At 38.8% G+C, this 21,921-nt stretch overlaps 1 long non-coding RNA gene across 3 annotated transcripts in view; it reads right to left on the minus strand.

Moving 5' to 3' along the window:
• LOC119843161 overlaps positions 1-21,921 on the minus strand; it is a 121,957-nt gene that overhangs the window by 14,456 nt on the left and 85,580 nt on the right. For 2 of the 3 annotated variants that reach the window (XR_006275714.1, XR_006275713.1), the window contains exon 3: positions 16,522-16,682. This is a non-coding gene — a long non-coding RNA (uncharacterized LOC119843161). Of the gene's footprint in view, positions 1-15,486; positions 16,683-21,921 lie in introns of those variants that run through there. The other variant, XR_005288876.1, reaches the window with a different exon arrangement.

The raw sequence follows: 21,921 nt of genomic DNA on the forward strand, positions 1-21,921 counted from the left end.
TTGAATATGACAAAGAGCAGAATGAAAAACAAATACAGAGAGAGGTCAGTAATAAAAAGGGCTGAATGGTTGAGAGAGAAAAATGTGGATAAAAAAAATAAAGTATATACACTAAGTATGTGGTACCCACATGTGCTATCCTGGCAACACATATCGCAGGTTTCTTTTAGTTAGTGGAACATTCTGCTGTCTTTTAACTGAATTATCCTGGGAGGAGGTTGTATGTGTCGGGGGTGGGGGGAAGGGGTGGGGAGAGATGTGTTTAAATTACAGGACAGGAAAGAAATGAAGCTCACTTACCCATTACGGGAGTTCTTTGAGTGGCCTTTGCATAATAGGATCAAGGTTCCTGTGCCGTGAGCTTGCAGAACCTTGTGGAAAGCAATGTCCAATGGGGCCCTTCGTCCCTCACTCCCCCTCCCATCCTGGAGGGGTTTGAGGCTAGGAAAAGGGGGAGTGTCCCCTTTTCTTTTAAAAGAAAATACTAACAAACAAAATTTGCCCCCAAATAATCAGAAAAAAAAACTGGTGAGGAAGCATTGAGGACAATGTGTGTGCAACCTGCAATAGTTCCAGTTTCAGCCAGTAGAAAGAACTGAGGGGTGGTTGGGGAAGATTCTCGAAGCTCCTGGTTCAAGTACTCTTGTCCCACCAGCAGGAATGTTCAAAGGCCTTTCGAAGTAGTAGTTTAGGAACCTGACCTAGCTTGACCTCCACCCCAACTCCTGGGGGGATTTCCACTGGTTAAAAAAAAAACCCACCTCAGAAGCCCAAACAATGACAATCACCCATCCTGAATAAAAACAACCCATCTTTATAGTAATCAAAAGATCATCCAAAGACAACAGATCTTGAATACTAATGGCACTGGAGGATCATAATGTTACAGTGCTAGAGTTGTAAGGCTTTTTGAGTTGTTGTGATATTTGGTACTATTTCCAATTCATAACACTACTGATAATGGCCCCAACACAGGTCAATTCCCTGTTCAACAATTTTTGTCTCACACCATCAGAAAAAGATGCAACTACAGATTGTCACATTCTGGAGCGTTATCCAGACCAGTGAAGAGTTGTGTCACCTCTTACCCGTAACCCTGAATGCCTTACAATGCCTTGCTACTGTAGCTCTCTGCCTGGGATGCCCACAGTCTGCAACAAGTAGGGCATTATGTTTATGTATTGGGCAGCCATGATGACTCCAACCCTTTGGATCCAGAACCTGCCTGCAATACCACAGCTTCCACTGTTCTCCATCTGCTTTGCTTAACAAGTGATAAGGTGACGAGACACTCTCCCTAGCCCTGAATTGTCCCCAAAACGTGTTCTCTGAAATATTCAGCCCTGTCCCAGAACAATCAATCAGAGGAATGTTAAGGTTCATTACTCTTTTAAAGAATCAATATGCAAGAGTTTGTTACTTTGATGGGGGTTATCAAACAGTTCAGTCCAAACACAGCACTGGATTGGTTTAGATTAAAAAAAAAAAACAAATTTACTTAATTGCAAAGAAAGAGATTTTAAGTGAGTACAAGTCTAAGGATTAAAGTCAGCAATGGTTACAAGAGAAATAAAGATAACATACCTTCAAATAATTAAATCTTAAACTAGACTTGGTTCAAGGTAAAATCCTCACTACATGTTGTCATCAAGATGACTGACCAAACCTCTCGCTCTGGACCTATCCCCTAAAATCAAAGAACTGGTACCATTGTCTCCTTAGGTGAAAGATAGATAACTTAGGGTTTCTTGGTCCCCCTCTTTTAGAGTGCAATGAATCTTTGAAATGATTCTTCAGGATACCTCAGATACATGTCGATTTCCAGCTGAGAGGTAGGCAACCTGGAGTCTGTCTTGAAGGAAGTTTCCTGCTGCTTAATTCCCTGCTGGAGTTATGTCTACTAAAATGTAAATTATTTAGTTCCTGTCTCCCTCCAGTACACCTGAATGAACTTTAGACATGTGATTGTCAATCTCCTTCCCCTCCACAATAGCTGAGGTTTGCTTCCACCCCTTGTTAGCTTGATGGGTCTGTTTACACAATATGTCTTTCAAAGCACTATGGAAGTAACTCCCAGGTGGGGAAACCAGACTGCTTTCTTAGGGTGGGGACATTCTTGCTCGACTGACAAACACATTTTTAAGAATTATAATTTCAGTTTATGTCCATAACTTGGCATCGGATGCTTGCACCTACATGACGTGATGATATTAATAACCAGTGTGTCACGAGCTTTCCATTGACACCTTACAAGGTGTATATTTTGTACAAAACGCATTACAGTAAGGTGTAGGGTAATTAGGATCACAGAGGTGCTTACAATCACACAGACTCAATCCAGCAAGCTGCTGTACTCTGTTCCTGATCCATCAAAGCACTTAAATACAGGCTTAAATTTAAGCATGTGAGTAGAGTCTATGGGACTATAGATGTGATTAAAGTTGAGCATACTGTTTAAGTGCTTTGCCGGACCTGAGCCAGAGTGCTCAGCAGTTTGCAGGACACGGGTCTAGAATGTCAATGGCTTTTATGTTTTCTCCAGCACGTAACGGTACCCAGCACAATTCCAATGAGAGTGGATCAGAAAATATACTTCAAGGAGTTGGGCCAGCTGGTCAAGCAGCCAGATGCCCCAGAAACCAGGGAACTTTGAAACCCTGGGAGTCCCAGCTACACTGCAGCATCCCAGGTGGGCTGCCAAACAACCTGGAAGCCTAGGCTGCCCAGGACCCAGGGAAGCAGGTCAACCTGGCAGGAAACCAGGCAAATTTCCATCAGAAACCTGCTGGGTTTGCACTGAAATTTCATCAAAATCTACACATTCCCCACAGAGTGTTTTGATTTTGACAAATCAGCATTTTGTATGGAACAAACATTCCTTTGGAAAATTTCCAACCACCTCAGAGTTGAACCATTTCAGTGTGATATAATTCCCCCTCCTCCGCTCATGCCTCGTCTTGGTAACCTAACCTGACAGGAGAAGAGGACTGGCCAGTCAATCAAAACTTTAAGTAATAAGTATACTTCCATTTTTCACACACTACACGGGGCATTCACAGTTCAGTTCCTGTGACTTATGGGAATTACTTTGTAATGAAAATATAAGTTGACACAACATAAATATATTTCACATAATGTAAAAAGGGGTTGCATTCTTGACACAACCGTATGGCTGTAATCTTCTGGTTCCTATTCATATGCTGTAGTTAATAGCTTTGTGGTGAAAACAATGACTAGCCTGAAGACACAAAGGGCTCTAGAGGTCTATTGTGCAACCTAATGTGTCCTTAAGGAATCCTGTTGTCTTTACTAGAAAAAAAATATACGCAGCTAGCAAGTACAGCATAACACATCCAAGCTCTTGCTGATTACAGCCAGATGTCAGATGAATTTGCTGATCAGCAGTGTGAGCACATGAGGTTTACACTTGTGGATATATCCTCCAGTTCATAATAAATGGTGACACTGTCTATGCTTGACAGGTAAGACAGAGGTTAAGTGACCTTATGTTCTCAGAGCTGAAATAACTGTGAAATTCACCCCATACGCAGCTACAATAAACAGCTTCCCAGTAGGGGGCACTATACTATGATTGTATCTAGGAACTTAGAGAACTCTAAATTAGAAAGGGCTTGATGAGAGAGCACAGCATAGGTGGAGGAAGAAATAAAGCCTGAACGTTGCAGTGTCAGAAACAGAGAATACTGGGGGGAAACTAAAAAACAAACAGAGAAATGGCAGCACAGCCAATTCCAGTCCCTGTGTGAGACCTGTATACCATTTACATCCTACTTTAGCAGGACATAAGTTGTACAGCACCTAGCAGAATGGAGTCCTGGCCCATGACTGGGACTCCTAGATGTTATGGTAATACAAATAATAAATAATAATAATAATAAAGAGGCACAGAGACCTTCTTCTGGCATTCTGCCCCGAGCTGAATTTCTCTCTTGGATAATTAATGTATATGAGTTCTTATTAACAGGGGCTGAGACATAACAACTAGTTTTATAATCTTGGTTTGAAACAGATGGTTTAAAAGTCACATAGTCCTCAATGCCTGGAAAATGATTGTCATTTCCATAGGGCTAATGCCATAATTTTCCAATATATGGATACAGCTCTGAATGGCCATTCAATTGTATTGTGCAGCAAAGATTGTAACTGACTAGGCTCAACACTACAGCAGAAATGGCAGCATTTGCCAAGAAGGAAACAGGATTCCTGTAGTTTTCATCTTAGAGGAAAATGTCAGGCACAAACCAGTCAAACGAAAAATGTAATGAAATTATTCTGCGGATGTACTGTATTCTCATGAGTACATTCATCACTAAGGGAACACAATATTCTAGAATATTATTCTTCATTTTTTTTTGCACAGATGTTTCCTGACAGAAAATAACATGAAAATGTGGTTGAATTCATCATCTGCTTCATATAGGTTTAAAAATAATTCTTGATTCCATTAATTGTAGACACAGAGTTATTTAAAATAAGACAAGCACAGGATATGCAGTAGCAACTGCTAAAATATGCATATGTTCTGCTTAGGGATCGGATTAATTTTACCAAGATCACTGGCAGGAATAGTTAGGAATAGCCTCAAATAAGTAGCTACTTCCAACACTTCTGGCAATTTGCACCTCCCTGCTTCAGTAACAGCTGTTAAACCCCTACTAGCAGGATGTTGAACTCGAGAGGTGAGCAGGTGGGGTTTCCGCTTCCACCCTCCTACATGGGTTTTGCTGTGGGGAAGACCCTTCCTTTATTCAGCAAGAAACAGAGTTAGTGAAATCATAACAGCTACCATAACCCATTGGTGAGTGTGTGAGACAGGTCCCCCTCTGGGCCTGATCTGCAGAAGATATGCGTGTTAATGCCCCAGCTAGAGAGCTTTAGCTCAAGCTATATACTCTGGAGGTCTCCACTTCAATCCCTAATGTGTTGGCCAACACGGTGGTTGTCTTATAATTAATAAAGATCATTGTTGGGGGGGGGGGGAGCAGGGGGCGCAAGTTTGCATTCCTTACTTACATAAATAATCTATAATCATGTAAGTTGTTCCATTGCCTTTGATGGGGTGACAGATGTAGCTACTAAAATGAGTAAGGATTTTCTGGCTCAGTTCTCTATACAATACTAGAGATCTTCATGATGCTTAAAAAACCCCCAAAACCACCACATAGCAAGATATGTTCCCTGCCACAGCCACCTTAAAAGACCTACATTAAGTCGCCTAGTCCATCCTAAAGAGCAGTGCATGAGTGTTCCCAGTAGCATATCTGAGATTTATCCACTACAGTTTTAAGTGAAATACTATGCTGCAAAAGTGTCCATTTTTGCTGTATTTATGATCCAGTCAGCACCAGGAAGTACCGGAAAGCTCCTTGGAAGATTTACAGTGCATTTTCTGGAATAAACCAGTGTGAATAAATTTTGGATAAGCATTAATGCTGCATTGTGCCCTAAAAGTAAAATAAATAAATAAATAAATAAATAAATAAATAAAATAATGCAGATTTTCCACCTGTATGAGATAGGTATGAAATTTTTGTCAAAGGCAAAATTCAACCCTTTCCTCTGCCCTACTGTTATTTTCCTAATTACATGCAAAAAATGTGATTCTTTTTTTGAATGTGATACATTATAAAAACAGATACTTGTGATACATTACGGAAACAGATACTGAGAGCTCAGTTAAAATATGCCCTGAATAATGGCTTGCCTGGATTCTTTTAATTGCACGGAGTAAGCTCAGCCAGTGAAGGTCATAGGTAAAGTATCATGTGGCACACCTCATGAACATAGTTCAAACAAGTTCCATAGAGATGGATACATATGCTTTTGCTCTATGTTGGTGAACACTAAATAATTGAGCAAAATAATACTGGTTCATGCACAGTGGTTGAACTGAAATCAGGGCTGATTTTAAGTGTTTGAGATGTAGGTGTTTTTCACCCTATTAACCTACTGGCATTAGCTTAACTAGAGCTCTAAATTAGACACACACACACACACACACACACACACACACAGTAAAAGGGTAAAGGTAACCAAAACTGTTTACTAATTGTAGAACTATACAAACAAATTCCCACATAGATCTGTCTGTTAAAGGGAATAATTGAAAACATTAAAAAAAAAAAACCAACCAAATTTGCTGGTATACCAATGTCTTCCCAGTGCTTTGACAATAGAATGCTTTTAATAGTTGAAGAGTTCAACAAATAGTTTTGTATTTCAGAGCAGAATAGAAATTCTTATAAATACACTTCAGTAATTTGTGCATTAATGTAATCAGCCAAAAATATGAGAGTGTCTCTCTGAGGCATTAATGAAGCTCTCTGCAGTGACATTAATGAAGAAAGCAAAACATTAGCTTTGCATTTTTCTACTTATTAACGCCAGGCTCTTTGAAGAAGACATGGGCCAGGGAGGTGTATATTTTTGAATGTCAGCCAGTCAGTTTTTTTCTTAATTCATCTATCTGTGCACCTTGGCTACTGCCATCTTGCATTAAAAAAAAGAAAGATTTGGAAAGCACTGTCCATTTGAAAGCCCTGTGGTATAAGGGCAGATAAATCAGACTGACAAGTCACAGTTTTCTGACTGTAAACTCTGGCAGGGATTGTGTCTTTGCTGTGTGTGTGGCACCTAGGATGTTTTGGATCCTCATGCAGTATAAATTACAATTAACCAGTGGCAGTGAGCTGCTCCCTTAGTACACAATGGTCATATTAGCCACTACGAGGCACTCAAAAATCCTTTAAAAATAAAAAAGTTTGCTTCTTAACTTTGCAAAGCCTCCTGAATTTATGGAATCACAACAGCCAGTTAAGAATGATATATGAAATAATGAATTCCTGCCCACCTGGAGCACAGAATCAAACAGAGACAGTGTTTGGCAATCAATACTGTGTCATGTTATTTGCAGTAATATATAGCTCAGTCATAACCAGGAAAGATCTTCAGTAATGAAAGAAAAACAAACACACACTTTGGGTGAGTTTCATTCCTGGTGCAATTCTATTGATTCTGCCCAGTTACACGGGATGAATTTGGTTAGTTATTCTTAAGGTTTTGTTTTGCATTCCTTAGTATCCTGCTCTAAGACAGATATCTACAGCTTTGACTGAGGGAATCACCCACACATATGAATCCAAATTTCCACTTCTTAGTTATTTAAATCTAGTTACTCAGAGAAATTTATTTTATTTAAAACATACCTTACCAACCGCAAGCATTTAAAAATCATGGGACAGCCGTCCCCACTCCCAAATCATGAAATTGGCTTAAAATAAAGTTGTGTTTTTTTATTTGCCATTTAGGGTACACAAAGGTCATGTTTGCAAGCTTTTCCGTGCAACAAGGAGGACTAGAAATCTACTTTTTTTTTTTTAAATGAAAGCTGAGATTCTCAGGTTACCCCCTGACTCCAGCAGCTGGGGTTTTAAGAAAAACACCCAATCTCATGAGACTCATGATCAAATCACAAGAGTTGGCAACACTGTTTAAACTGAAGGAAATGTAAGGGTGTGATTAAGGGTGACACATAATTGCATAGAAGCAAGTATATCTCTGCCTCTTTTCTCTGATGTAATTATTTGATTGCATCTACAGCTGGTCAATTGGATGCATAACAGATCAACCATATTCAGCAACACCCTGTTTGCAACTAAAACTGTAATATTTGCACATTGAAATCAGACACACAGTTGTTGTATGCACAGTTTTAGACATTCAAGTTCAATAATGTTTTAAGTATTGAGCCCTCTCAATACTTAGTCAATACAGGTCCAACGAATGCACCCTACACATGAAAAAAAATCATGTTACTGAGCCCCCCGCCACCAAAAAATAATGAGATTTTAAAAAATAATATCTTTTGGGTATTTTTTTAAATCTTCCTTCTGGTTTTGAGACATTAGGAGTCACATCTTCAAGCTTTTCTCCATAAGCACATGGGCTAGAAGGTTTGTTTTTAAATGAAAACTGAAATGAGCTCCAAGACTCCAGGAGCTGAGGCTTTAAGAAAAAAACATTAGCGATTCATGATCAGTTTGTTAGAGGTGACAACATTCAATGAAGACAAAATAGGATGTAAAAAATGAAATCTAGGTCCTGAATTCTCTGTTTTTACACTAGAGATATTTAATTTACTTCAGAATTACTCCTGATTTACACAAGTGTAAGTGAGATCGGAACCAGCAGAGATCACAACTTTTATGGAGATCCACACTGATATTTTATTCAAAGTAGTCGATTAGCTAATTTGCATATTCATAAGTAATTTGCAGTCACTCGTAAACATTGGCTTATAGTCACACCACTCTGCCTAAAGAAATGCTGGGGATAAGACATGGAACTTCACATTAATTGGTAGCTATGGCTGGAGTAGGCAGATAGGTATTAGAGAGAGACGGTGAGTGAGATAGTATGTTTTATTGGACTAAACTTCTGTTGATGAGAGAGACAAGCTTCAGACCTGAAGAAGAGTTCTGTGTGCCTCAAAAGCTTGTCTCTCTCACCAACAGAAGTTGGGCCAATAAAAGAAAGACATTATCTCACTAACCTAACGTTCTGGAATTTTTAGAAAGGCTTGATGTAGGTTACCGATCTAGAAAGGGGGCAAAGAAGGGGGCAGTTGTTACTTCTGAACTAGTTGTTCCCCAGTCCCTATGATAATGTTAGGCATTTATGGTCGGCTTTCCATTTAAACTGTATACACCAAAGTATTTCATATTGACTTTACTGGATTTAATTTTACTTGATACCATAGCTTCATTTTTTCTATATAAACAGAATGATACTTTAAAAAACTATTGTCCAGGTGAATGTACATATATCAAGCCTTAAGTGGGAGCTCTTTAACTTAACCCGGCATCAATGAAGATTAGTTGGCAAGATACCATATCGATTTCTCTACCCATAATCACCTTGTTGAGCAGTTAGATCAATATAAGAGGCTGTGTGTGTCCCCAAACAACCTATTGATCAATTAATAAATTCTGTATCATTACATTTAAAATATTTTAAATGAAATATGAGAGGATAAGATTCTATATGAAAGCTCTGACAACAAGTGGCTCTAGATTTAAAGTTACATTAAAGAATTTAGTTTTGTGTAAGAAGACATTGCTTTGCATTAAGACCCATTAAAACTTCAAAGACGCATGGAAACCTCTTCAAAGAGCACAAGATTTAGGCTTGTTTAGTATTCTTATTAATCTCTCCCTATCCCTCCTAATCTCCTGCCATCAACCAGAAAAATCCAGTGCTTACAGAACATCTGCTATGGGAATCCTCATATAAAAGCATCAACAAAGACTGTAATGTTTATAAAAACAAACATTACAGGCTTTGTGTGTACACACACACAAACACACACACACACACACACACACAGTAAAAGCTGTGTGTTATCCTCCACTTTATCAACCAGGAAGCTCTATTAACTGGCATTTCTGATCTCTCCCAATACAAATCTTCAATCTAGTAACCAGGACTAGTATATTGTCCAGGAGGTGATGCAATTACATATTCTGCACTCTACTTTTATGCAAAAGAGGCAGAAGACAAGCAAGCAGGCTGATATCAAGGATTTATTCAAAAAAGCAGCTTCCAGGGTGTGTCATAGGGTCCTTACAGATTCAGCCCAATCTCCTACACCGGTGTTTCCCAAACTTGGGACGCTGCTTGTTCAGGGAAAGCCCCTGGAGGGCCCGGCCGGTTTGTTTACCGCCGCAGCAGCAGGTTCGGCTGATCGTGGCTCCCACTGGCAGTGGTTTGCTGTGCCCGGCCAATGGGGGCTGCGGGAAGTGGCGCGGGCTGAGGGATGTACTGGCCGCCGCTTCCTGCAGCCCCTATTGGCCGGTAAACAAACTGGGCGGGCCCACCAGGGGCTTTCCCTGAACAAGCGGCGTCCCACATCTGGGAAACACTGTCCTACACCTTCAACATCTACAATGATAACTGATGTTGATAATGATGACCCTGTGGCACTGCAAGATCCTGAAGTGCCTTTTGAATGATTAAAGAAACATTAAATTATGTTCAGTATAGTTTTAGTGTTAAGTGTATTTTTAGTGATCTGGGTGTATGACATGCACTGCCCAGAGTGATATGTAGTGTCATAAAATAACCTACTGTATACCTTTATACTTTACCTGAATACACCTAAGTGCTTCAAGAAACCAACCACTCTGCAGTGCAGTATTACTACTGGATTGGAGTACCTGTATACTATTTTATACTTTATTCATTTAATTGTATTCTAATTCTTTGAAAATTGGTTTTCCATTGGTAAGTATAACTCTTAGTTAACCAGAATTTTTGATTAACCGGCACACATCCCATTCCCTCAACATGCCAGATAAATCTTTTATGATATATATCATTTTTTCTCTCATCTCATATATATACATATATGTATATGAGATGAGAGGAAAAAAATGATACATCATAAAAGCTTTGTTATCTGGCATGTTGGGGGAATGGGTTGTGCCAGTTAATCAGAAATTCTGGTTAACTAAGAGTTATACTTACCAATGGAATACCAATTTTCAAAGAATTAGAATACAATTAAATGAATAAAGTATAAAATAGTATACAGGTACTCCAATCCAGTAGTATATATATGTATGTATGCATGCAATGTATATATAATCTGAATCTTAGTCCACTGAAAGGTCCTTGTTTTCATTTTTAAAATACCTCAATGAACAAAAGCCAAGCTGTCTCAGAGATTGCTTTTGCCTCTGCAACCTATCATGGCAGATAGAGAGTGACATTGTAAAGGGTCTAATCCTCAGGGACATTGGATAGAGCATTTTTCAATGAGTTCCTGTGAACAGTGTGCACACGTTTAGAGAAAGGAGCTTGAATCTTGCCAATTTTAAGGCAAAGTGGTAAACACATCCCTTTAAGCAGACATTCCCATAATAATGATGCAACATGATGGCCCAGTAACATTATCGCCTGGAAACAAGCACTGAAATTAAATCCATTTGAGAACACAAGAACATAAGAATGGCCATACCGGGTCGGACCAAAGGTGCATCCAGCCCAGTACCCTGTCTGCCGACAGTGGCCAATGCCGGGTGCCCCAGAAGGTGTGAACCTAACAAGTAATGATCAAGTGATCTCTATCCTGCCATCCATCTCCACCCTCTGACAAACAGAGGCTAGGGACACCATTCCTTACCCATCCTGGCTAATAGCCATTAATGGACTTAACCTCCATGAATTTATCTAGTTCTCTTTCAAACTCTGTTATAGTCTTAGCCTTCACAACCTCCTCAGGCAAAGAGTTCCAGGTTGACTGTACGCTGTATGAAGAACTTCCTTTTATTTGTTTTAAACCTGCTGCCCATTAATTTCATTTGGTGGCCCTGAGTTCTTATATTATGGGAACAAGTAAATAACTTTCTTATTTACTTTCTCCACACCACTCATGATTTTATATACGTCTATCATATCCCCCCTTAGTCTCCTCTTTTCCAAGCTGAAAATCCTAGTCTCTTTAATCTGACCTCATATGGGACCCGTTCCAAACCCCTAATCATTTTAGTTGCCCTACTCTGAACCTTTTCTAATGCCAGTATATTTTTTTGAGATGAGGAGACCACATCTGTACGCAGTATTCAAGATGTGGGCGTACCATGGATTTATATAAGGGCACTAAGACATTCTCTGTTTTGAGAAGACTTTATAAAACAGAAGGGGTAGGAGGTCTTTCTTTGAGAAATTTAGAAATGTTGCATGTTCAGGTCACATAAGGTGCCAAAGTAGTGAAGTGAGGGAAACCTAATTAGATAAGAAACACAGATCAAGACAGGTAGATGTTTCCCTTCCTACTATTACCACACAACCTCCAGAGGATAAAAATGTGCTTACATTTAAAAAGTTTTACAGGCTGCTGTTTGGATACCCTATATCATCCAGAAAAATATCCTAACCTGCTGCACTGAAACTTTAAGGGAGCCTTGATGGTTCTAATACAGCTAGAGAATACAACTAGCGTTTTCTGAGTTATAAGTATTTTAAGGAGGAAATTCTGCTGTTGGCTGTACTTATGACTCCAATTTAATCAACACATATGAATTCAAAAGCAGACTTTAATGCTAGGGATATTGGCAAGCATCCCCAATTACATTCTTCTTTGTAGCACTAACAACATGACTTTCAGAGACCATTAACTGTGGAATGCAGAAACTCACCTTTTACCATGGTCATTTTTTTCTCTCATCTGTGCCTGGCCGTAGACTCTGGTAGGTATGCCTTTCCTAACACCTGCACTGGTATTGTTCTAACTCCGCTTCAACGAACTTCAATTTATTGTCTTGTCTTGTAGAAGTTACCCTAATATTGCACAGCAGAATAGCAGGGCACTTTATTGGACAAAAATTTACATTAAAGAAGGCCATGTACTGGAAACTCAGATCCAAATTCCACAAATCCAAATTCCACAAATGCATGTTCATGTTTTGGATCTCATCTTGTCATAAGCCAGAGAAGGACCTATTTTCTGGAAGAGGCTTAGAAGCAGCTGAAGATAGCAGAAGTCTTGCAAAAGATCAGCTTTTCTCACACTATTTCCACTATTTTTGTCTACAATCTCATAAGAACGGTTTAAACCATAGGCTAAGCCTGCCTGAGATCCAGGACATAGATTCCTCAGACTATACATATTTACATGCTAATCGTGGAGTTGCTTTGACCAGTTTACTTTTTACTTAATTTAAAAATTATGCTGTATATAGTTTTACTAAAGGAGCTGTTTGGGTGCTGTTTGATAGTGATCAAGCGGCACATTACAGTAATCTGATGTCCTGCTTCAGGTGTTACGTTTCTATAGTCTTAATTAAATGAAGTGTCACACTTTGCTAATTAATAAGTATATGCACCTGATTGAGCTGTAGATCATACTGATGCAACTACTCATTTTTCTGTTTGCCTGGCACACTCTTTTTGATCCAGTCAATGGTAACAAGCAAATATTCAGTTAGATACACTAACAGTAGCTCTTTGTGCTTTCCTGATTGTGCTATAGACTTTACCGAGCTATGAAGGCTTGATGAAATTGCATACACTTTACTTATTGCCCCATTATTCTTTGCTAATTGAGCTGCATAGTTCAGTCAAGTGTTTAGCTTTGCTAATATACTTGCATACAAATTTCATTCAGTGCATTAAACTAAAAAGAATATTCACTACCCACTGAGTGGTTAGAATCATGGTAGATAAACACAGGTCTTAAGTTGTCATCTAGTCAATTAAAGCTGACAGCAATACAAGCCAGTGGTTTGGGGAACGCCTTGCTTTTGCATTACTGATGAAATAATCAGGATTAATCAAAATAACCAAATGTAAAAAAAGTCATTGGGAGCTGGGTGCCTAACTACTCTGGGTACTTCTGAACTTCCTAGCTAAACTGTACATTAGGGTAGAATGTACCCATTTTCAGAAAGAAAAATAAAGCTGAGAAGGTGACAGAGGGCCAAGGACAATCTGCAAAGTTGACATCATGCCTGTTCTTACCAAAGCTCTCCTCAGGCTGTGGACTTCCAAACCTCTGGAGGACAGAAATCCATTGGGACCATCAGAGTCAGGCTGTATTTCTGTAGCTTTTCAGTGCAAGCCATGACCAAGGTCCTTGGTGGAAGTTAGTGTTGCATGGATAACTGTAGGATCTGGAAAGGAGCAGGTCACAGAGCATGCTCCATCTCCATATCTGCTCATGGTTTTTCCACTTCCTCAGCCCTAGTGTTTTTACCTTGTGGAGCTGGGATGTGGGGGAGCCATGCAGTGGTATGACAAACATGCCACAGAATTTCCACTTCCTCTTCTCTCCCCCGCCCCCTCCGCCCAGTAAATCTACATGATCTTGCTCCCCTCAGTATTTTAGTTATTTTAATTTTTCTTTACAATGGCAATATGAAGCAATTAAATCCATATGCAAATTAATGCCTTTCAGTTGAAAAGAACACGACAGTAATTTTTTAAAATTAATATGCAGTGGAAAGAAATAGCTGGAAAGAGAACATTGCACTCTGGTCTGGGCCAGATTTTCAGCTAGCATAAATCTGTCTAGCATCACTAACTTCCATGCAGTTACGGCCAGTTGCACTAGCTGAGGATCTGGCCCTTGAAGTGTATTTGCATAAAGAATAAATATCACAAAAAGTCTAAGTATAGCTTAATTGTTGATGTACTTCAGTAAAATGGACGATTAATGTGTAAAGTTCAAAAAGTTGAATATGTAACCGTCATTTTTGAAATTATGTAAAATGCAGAATCAAATGCATATGCACAACTTCAGTTGAATATATTCCACTTCCTTCATGCTCATTAAGGGCCCCGTTCTCCTCTTTCTGTTCTACACAACATGCCTCTAATGTACATTATTCTCACTTCCATGCATCAAATTTTTATTGTCAAAGGGAGTTTTGCAAGAAAAGAATGAATGCAGACCTGCAGCAAGGGTCAGGGATAAGAACTTTGCATAAGCAGTTAACTTGGTCAGCAAAGTACAGTATATTGAAGTTAAATATTGAAAAGTAAAACTCAGTCAATAATATTTGTACAACCCTTTGTAGCTCCACAAAGGAAGCTCAACAAACCAAACACTTGGTATCTTTAGATAGGTAAATAGGTCACAAAAATCTACACTTTAATATTACCAAAAGTAGAGTTACAAATCTACAAAAAGAAAAGGAGTACTTGTGGCACCTTAGAGACTAACAAATTTATTAGAGCATAAGCTTTCGTGAGCTACAGCTCACTTCATCGGATGCATTTGGTGGAAAAAAAAAAGTTTTTTTTTTTCCACCAAATGCATCCGATGAAGTGAGCTGTAGCTCACGAAAGCTTATGCTCTAATAAATTTGTTAGTCTCTAAGGTGCCACAAGTACTCCTTTTCTTTTTGCGAATACAGACTAACACGGCTGCTACTCTGAAACTTACAAATCTACAGTTTCCCAGCACCATCGTCACACTGTGCTGCACATTACATCTGCTCAGAACTGCATAATGAAACCTAGGAGAGAATTCTGGTCTTCCTGCTCCAAATGCAAACACCTTAACCAAACCGTTGAGCTCAAGGAGAAATTCATTGAGCTGTTAGCAGCATAGGGTCTATGATATACAGTAGTTACACAGTTCTGAATGCATCCAGGATAGGGCAGTGGTGCTTACTCACAGTAGCCACACATATTACAGTATGTCTGAGTGTCTCAGATGAGGTAATTATCTTATGTACTATGTTGTGCTTGCTGTGTACTATATCTACCAGTAAACATGAGATAAACTCACAATGGACTAAGAAGCCTGCTGCTGAATTTTTGTGGATTTCTTTAAAGTACAGTAGACCTGGGTGCAATTTTTCACATGAAACCTTTTTAGCTGAAAAATTTAGATTCAGATCAACTGAAACATTTCATGAATTTGTCGAATTTGCTGAAAAAAATTCTGAAAAAATTGAAACTGACATTTTTAAACAATGTTTTTTATTGTTCAATGCAAAACAACTTTTTGTTTTGTTTTTAATTTTATTTCAATTTTAATAAAACGGATAAAAAACCCTCAAAACCAAAATGTTTCATGAATTTTTTCCAGCTTTACCACCACTTTTTTGGCCACTGAAGCAGGGGACAAAACAAACAAAACCAAGACAGTCATTCACACACCTCTAGCTTAGACTCCAATTCAGCAAACCACTTATGCAAGTACCTAACTTTAAGCATGTAAGTAGTCTCACTGATATCATGTGCTTTGCTGAATCCCTGGGTCTTAACTCAGATTTTTTCTTAAACAAGTCTTATTTAATGTTATTACTTTAACACAGTACTTAAGGACTATATACCGTCCTCAGTTAGTGCTCAAATCTCCCATTGGTTTCATTGGCATTCCCATATGGTACAATAGCAAGATGAGACCCAAGGAGGAGCTGAAGGAAATCACTTTAAAAGGCCAAATGCAATACTAGGCTTTGAATCTTGGCATCTCCTTTGTAATCCATCATGGCGCTTAGAAACGCACAGACCACTGATGCATTTCCTGTGTCCCCACAGCACTGAGTACATTAATAATGCAAAGCACTGTGGCACAAAGTAATGACTATGTCTGCGCTTTAATGATGTGCCATGTCAATCTACAGCACAGAGACATTAATAAGTCTGTCTTTTCCATGGCACACCTCACGAGGCTGGATTCATTAAAAGGGGATAACAGGTTGCTATTTTTCAGCTGCAAAATTGTATCAAACATTCCAGTCCATTATTTCTCTTCTATTAATAGAAAAGATTAAAGGGGAATTTTAATAAATAATTCAAGTGATAATTTCCAGTTGATTGATAAAGATGTGATACTCTGTAAGCATATTTTCTTTATTAACTTTTCATTAACTCTTTCATTCTCAGAGCTCTGAAAGGGCTGGATCCGGTAAGGTGGTTAGCACTCTGCAGAAAGAAGGATTTGCTTTGGGAATGGCAATCCAGCCTATGAAAAATCATGACACTCACACTCAGGGAAAACACTGTTGAGTAGACACTTCATCATACTTCCTTTCTGCCTTCTTTTCATTATATTCACCCCATAAATTACTCTGTTTCATTATTAGCTGCTGCTGAAGCTGGTGTTTCTCCAAAGTTTTTTCTCTTCTCATGCAGCAGACTTTAATTCTCTAAATGAGGGAGACAAAAGTATAAGCACTTCCTTATAATTTATTTTCTCCATATTCACACTGCCAACTTATTTTTATTTGCCAAGCTTTCACAATGCTTTAGAAGATGTAAAGGTAAAGCCTGAGGTACTGTCCCTGTCCCTGAGGTACTACATTTTTCACAAAACTTTCTCGAGTCAGTGTTTCCTGGTGTTTAAGGCAGGGTGTATTTTGAGTTGAATCTGATTTTTGTTTCTTGACTGCATATTTCTCTTCAAATATAAAGTTCTTTCATGTATAATCACCCCCCCCTTCTTTAATCTCCTTTACTTGGCAGAACCCCTGGTGGGGCTGTAGGTATTTTTTTCCTTCACTTTCAGATAGATAAGTCGCTATAGATTACTTCTATTCACCAAAATATAGAACACCTCAAAGGTTTGTAAGAGAAAAAAATCTCCCCAAGTTCTTTCCTGGAAATCAGAGGACACTGCAAAAGATTTCCACTTTAACCTTATGTTTTAATTTACACACACCCACCCCTTCAACAGGATATATATATTCTACATAAAACAAGTTTCAAAATGTAATCATCCTTCTTTCAGTATAACTTCAAGACAGTTCAAAGCTCGGATGCCAGGAGAAATTATGATTTAGGATTTCTAATTCCTTTGTCACCCTAGTCCTCCCTCTCACATATTAAAATGTGGACTGAGCAAATAAAAACATTCACTGCACTTTTCCCATCTCTTCTAAGGTACTATTGCCCTGGATTTGAGGGGTGTGTATACCCCTGAATGTCACCAAGCTAATTATAACCATATTATGTGCATTCAGCCACCCTGAATTAGTAAAATAGAACACCATACAGTTAAGTGTTAATTTGGAGACAGGCTTTCAGAAGCAAGGTCAAAACTAGCTATAGTTTCTGCTAATCAGAATGGGAGGAGGGGACAGACAAGTAAACAACTGAGGCTGAAAACCTTGGTGGGTGGTTGGAAAACCTTGAATACAGATGCCTCTGTTATTGAAAGTGTATTGAAAGTTAGAAAAGTGATGATCCAGTAGGAGTCATTATGACCTGTGTGTTTTGTAGCAGTTAGTTATAAAAGATTAGCTAATAGAGTGTATTTTGGAGCAGTCCTCTGAAGCCATCTTGAGAGATTTTTTCCTGACACTTTTTCGCCCTGGTGGGTGAGTGACTTGCCACTGCGAATCCACTGTTAATTACTCAATACCGTTCCAGATGGAGGTAAATATCTGGGATGTTCTAAACCCATTGCTTATGTCTGTGTGTGCTTAAATATAATAAACTGCAGATAATAATAAACTGTTAGATAAAACATGCTTAATTGCATTTAATCTTTGATCAGACAGAATTGCTGTGTCCCTATTGATTTATTCCTGACACTGCCTGGAGTAAAATAGTTAAGTTGCCCGTGCTGTGGGTCCTTAAAATCCCGGGTAACAGTACAATTCTTCTAAAGAGGTCATCAAAATTTTGTCTTAAGTAAACAAGTGAATGCATCTTGCTTACTGTCTACCGGTCACTCACATAATACATATTTTGCTGCTCCCAATATTTTGATGACCTAAGGCAATGCCTCTTTGACAGCACAGTTTGGGAAGTAGATATAGCCATGTAGGCATTTAAAGAAGAAGAATATGGAGAAGGGGGCAAATAACTATCTGAAAGACAATGGGGTAAGTGGCTCATGCGATTTTAGCACAACATTTCAGAACAAAATTTGCATTCATCAGGACTAAATGTAAGATTTATTTTAATCTAATCAGCCTGTTGAACAAAACTTTCTTATTTGTAGTGTGATATGGAGAGGTGATTATGTATTCATTTTTCTTCCCTAATCAATCATAGGCTGATGATTTAGGCAAATAATCTAGTTCATAAAACAGTATGAGGTGAATTTGAGAGGACAACATCCATCAAAGTCAGGGATGGGTGATTATTATAATTCACTTGTGTTGGTATACTTATTATGTTAAAGTTTAGGAAGTTAATGGTACTCTGACTTTTGGTCCATGTATTTCTTTTCTCCCCACTGCCAGACACAGTTCACATCACTCAACAGAATAAAACATAGAAGCAATAAAAGAGATAATATTTCGGTTAATCTATATTGGTGTGAGATCTACAACTCACAGATAATATGTCTCAGAGTTTCTGCAAATGTCGACAAGAAGCTAAAATAGTTGATCTGACTTCGGCCTGAGCCTGAATGCCTATACTGCACTTAAACTGCCCCTTAGCCCAGGCCAGCCACGGGTTTTTAATTGCAGTGTAGGCATACCCTAAGATACAACCCTATTGTCAGCAAAAATCAGGCACCACTGAGTGACAACTGCTGCAAAAACTATTAACAACTACTCTTTTAGTGTGGACACAACATCTTGCACCTACTTGAACTTTCTCACCAAGCCAAATTTGGCCATGCTTCTGGGTAAAAAAAACAAAATATATACCTTGGGCTTAATCCTGAGATATGCTAAACTCATGCTTGGTGAAATGCTGGGGGCTGGAGGGAAGTAAAGGTGGTTCTAAGCCACCTTCACACCTTACTTGACCCTTGGACTGACTGTGGACCCTGGGTGCAACTAAGGATAGCTCTCTGTTTAACTATTTAGAGCCGTCCTCCTGACACAGCCCATTTTAAGTTACTATGTATTGCATGTGGACCTTTTAATATAAACACCATTTCCTTTTATAGGCATCATTCTTCATCTGTAAATTTGTACTTCCTATCAATATTTGTTCTTAACATGAGCTAGTTGGCTGCTCCAGCATGACTATGATTTGGGGTGATTCAAATTCCAAATAAGAGCACAGACATCCACGAAGTAGACCAGAAGTGAAGAAGGTTCTGTGAATAAGAGGAATAGCGCTGATGCTTAAAAAAGGGTATTCAAATTTCAGTTAGTGGGAAGAATGCCCTCGGCTGGATAATGTTACCATTTAATATAAATGATGGCATGGGCTAGAAGTAAGTGGAGCTTCAGTGTGCGCTGAGTACAAACAAGTAATTGCATGTTCACACAGCCCTGTTCTATTACATTCTTGATGCAATTTGCACAGAAGCTGCTCCAATGACATAGTATCCAATCCATAAATATGGATAATTATGTTCATCTCCAAATGATAAAAGAAAGATGAACTTTGATGGAACATTTGTCAGTGAGGCTGCTTAATACGCAAAAGTTATCGCTTGCCTCACCACACCCCGAAAATAGTTATCTGAACCGAGACTTGATGGCAAGTAGACATAACAGGCCAAACCCTGAGCCAACGTAAACTGGCATTGTTCCATTGATTTCAGTGAAGCTAGACCAATTTGTACCAGCAGAGGAGCTGGTTAAATATTTAGGACCTATTTTTTTTCCTAAATACAATTAATTAAATAACTTTTACAAGTTGAAGTTAATTCAATGGACAGTCAATACTTTCTCCTTGTTCTTAGGCTACTCCGGGTGACTGGGAAAGGAGAGTTTGATAAAGTCTTGCTAGAAAGACATAGGTGCTTTGTTATAGTAAGCAATAATTGCAATAATTGCTAAATGAGAGTAATATCAAATAAAGTAGGCAGTGCCCAGATTAGCACAAAATAGCTATATAACTCTGAAAGTGAAGAGAACAATGTGCTTCTATAGGAAGAAAACAAAAATAAACCAGCACAAATGATGAATGTTAGAGCTCACTAGGTGCTGCAGTGGGATCTGAAGAATACTGTGGTGATGAGTGTAGTGCAAGAACCTATATGGAATAGAATGGGATCTCAAGGGCAGGCATATATATCATGGAGGAGAGAAACAATACCAAATTATATTTATAGAATTGAATTATCACTCACCCCATTAAGCTGATGTCAGTTGAAGACCAGAGGATCCCATGCATCAGATGTTTAAATCCACCTTGTGTATAAAGGGGTTCATTTTAAGCTGTAGTCTACATTTTAATATAATGAACAATGTTGGTTGAGCTGCATGGAGTCCCTCCTTTCTCCAAATGTCTCCTCTCTAGTGACCTAGCCCACACTTTGCTTCCTATGTTGATTTTTTTTTAAAACACTGTCAGATAAGTTATTGAGTCTAACCTGTCTCCCACCTAGTTTGGCAAAGTAAAGTGCAGTGATAACAATGGAGGTTCCCATCCTATCTTGGAGGCATCTGTATCCAGGATTCCTAGAGTGGGTAAATCTAGAAAGAGACTCTGTTACATTTGACCCCTACTCCACTTTCACTTACTCATTGCTCAACAACGGGGGAGCTCAGGGCTGCCTTTTGGGACCGCCAGATTTTCTCTGCCTGGCCTTTAAGACAAGCATAAACTTCTGACTGCAGATAGAAGGACAGGACACTGCATATCAATGCTCTCTATAAACTGTTAGACTGCTTCACTTGTTACAAAAGCCCAAAGGGTAAGAGAGAGCAAGGAGACACAATTGCCCTGGGACATGAAAGACATTAATATGATCTGCCGGAGACAGAATAGATGATCATAATGGTCCCTTTTTAAGCCTTAAAGTCTATGAATCTCCTCCTGCTCCATCCTTCCAGACAGCCCAGGATTTCTCCTGCGATGTTCTTCACTGGCATGGCTGAGCTGGCATTCAGCTCAATGGCTATGAGAGTAACTACTGCAGCTAATCTGCAATTGGCTAAATAGCTTCCATTCCCCTCAACCAGAAAGCAATGACCCAGTTATAGAAAAATAATGTTTCATTATTCCCCTCCAATAATGAACCACTGTTCTTAAAACTGAAAGGTGAATCTTTTACTTCTGGGATAATATTTATACCTGCTACCAGAGTTAACTAATGAAAATAAATGCCAGGGAATATACACAAGTAGCATGCATCTTGCTTACGAAGAGATCAAAAGAATAAACTAAATGCAGCACACCCGTAAAGACTGGACACATTTTTTAATTGTCATCACCACTCGCCACTCTAAACATTGCATTCTGCGGCTTATATTAGGAAAATCCCTCCTCACAATGGTTTTTAAAGAAAGTTTGAATGTGCTCTCGATGGCATCAGACAGCCTGGTAGTATTTTCCCAAGAGCCCTTCTCCACACCTGAGTTCCAAACATTGTTACATTTTTGTATGTTCATTATAAACTTCTCTAAAGCTGAATCATCTTAATTCTGACAGGTTTCAGAGTAGCAACCGTGTTAGTCTGTATTCGCAAAAAGAAAAGGAGTACTTGTGGCACCTTAGAGACTAACAAATTTATTAGAGCATAAGCTT

Source organism: Dermochelys coriacea, chromosome 14 (assembly GCF_009764565.3).
Source record: "Dermochelys coriacea isolate rDerCor1 chromosome 14, rDerCor1.pri.v4, whole genome shotgun sequence".
NCBI lineage: Eukaryota > Metazoa > Chordata > Testudines > Dermochelyidae > Dermochelys > Dermochelys coriacea.